Below are 2093 nucleotides of genomic sequence, written 5' to 3'. Positions count from 1 at the left end.
CGGTGCCAGCTCGCGTAAAGCGATTACTCTTACATCGTTTGTGTATGGCTCAGAAAAACAAGACTTTTTTGCACGTTTGTGTACGGCTGAGAGAGAAAAAAAGACATTTTGCACAATTTTGCACGTTTGTGTATGGCTAAGAGAAAAAGAAATGTTGCATCGCTGACAGACGGCTCGACTGGCCGGGGAGAGGGATCGGTTGGGGGCCGCACAAACAAAGACCTCCATTAAAGTTGTGCTTTATTTTTCCGAGGTGTATTTATGGAGTGACGATAAGAAATATGAAAGAGCCGTGGTGTTGCGAAACTACCAGGCTAGGCCAGAAAGAAAAGAGTATTTTAATCCTACGTTGATTAGAAAAAAGGAGTTATGGGAGAGGGGGCTGAAATGAGACACGTCGAGTTCTGTGTGCACAGATTGTGTTTGTGTGGAGACAGACGGGGAGAGAGGGCTTAGCTCGGCCGGTGGGAAATAGGCCAGTGTTGAAAGATAGAAAGTGCAGATTTGCGCTACAGCAAAATGTATCAACATGGGTAAAAAATACGGTGTTTAATGTACACAGTTTCTTTTCTGTTACGTGTGGCGTTCTTTGTGTGTGTTTTATTTTTATTTTCTAAAAGATTAGGGGGTGGATAACATCTGAACTGTGGTAGACTTTGATGTTTCCTTTCGTTTTTCTACCCTCATGCTCTAGTTTTTTTTTTAAAGTTGTATTTGTTTATGTAGTGGATGTGAAGTGTACTGTCTTTTTGAAAGGACATATTGTGTGTGTGTGTTGTAAAATGTTATACCGTGAAATAGTCGCGCGCACAGATATATTTGTTGAATTCCTGTTGAAATGACGAAAGATAGGGAAGTGGCTTAACGTTGGATTAGCTTTTATCGTTTCACGATCTGATAGAAGCCGGTAATTGGGTATAGGACTTTAGACTCTTTCGTGTATTCTCTGACGGTGTCTATGGTGGGTCATTCTCCTCCGCTATTCCTTTTTGGTTTAAATAAATTGCCGTTATTGTACAATCGTGCTTTTCTTTGCTGAAGACTTGGGAGTCAATTCCTGATGAAAAGGATAGTGTGGATGGGCAGCATGATTACCCGCCAGTCCTATCAATAGACCTGTCACCTATTGTGTTCTCCCGAAAAAGGGGTCGTTTGTAAAGTAACGGGTGTTACAGAAAGCGAATTAATCAGGTGGTTGGCAGACGCCTTGTTTAAAGCAGGTGTTGTTATGCCCTCATGGACACGATTTGTGTCATTTAGGAGATGAGCTGCTTCGGCCGTTTCTGAGAGAGATACAACGTCCCAACAGACAGACCGATATTCTCGATAAAGTCCTACCCACACGAGAATCGAACCCAGGTCTCCTTTGTAAACAGAAAAGCGCACGGGGATATGGTTTCCTTCTACGTCCGAGTTGGCATTGACAGACAGGGACGGAACAGCCCTCCTCACTCCTCCTTTATGATCTAATTTGGGTTAAAGAGGAAAGGGGTGGAGGGGGAGGGCGTTAAAGATAAACATTTCCAATCAATCAATCGTTGTGATACTGCAGTTCACTTCAACCTTGCCCACCCATCTGTCTGTGTTTGAGTCAGCTTCAGCCTGTGCAACTCTTAGGAGCACCAGAAATTAGAGGTAGTTTGCCAATGTCACCTCGAAATCCCGTCGAGTAGAGACGGCAGGTTCCAATTCTCAATCACCCCCTCCCCCCACCCCCCCAAAAAATCGCAATCATATGAGAGATAAATCATATGTTTTATCTGGTTTGGCTGAGACGCTGTTAAACGCCGTATCTTTTCTGCGATGAGAGAGCAGCAGTGTTAGCTTGCAGCACGTCACGGCGTTATCTCTTGAACATGCGCTTCTCGTTGCTTGTCTATACCCCCCCAACCTCATTCCCGTCCTCTTTCCAACTCGCTGCTTTCCTCCTGTGGGGTTTCACGTGCGTTTCGGTGTTTCGGTAAGCGATAGGCTCAAAAGGTTGGTAACTAGATAGAAAATAGATCTGGTTGTCCACACTATGTATGTTATCGGCCTGTTTTATGTCTCTTAAAGTCTATCCCCCCAAGCATCACGCACGCACGCGCGCGCGC

Source organism: Aplysia californica, unplaced genomic scaffold (genome assembly GCF_000002075.1).
Source record: "Aplysia californica isolate F4 #8 unplaced genomic scaffold, AplCal3.0 scaffold00661, whole genome shotgun sequence".
Taxonomy (NCBI): Eukaryota; Metazoa; Mollusca; class Gastropoda; order Aplysiida; family Aplysiidae; genus Aplysia; species Aplysia californica.
The sequence above is the reverse complement of the archived record's forward strand: the minus strand, read 5'-3'. Positions refer to the sequence as shown.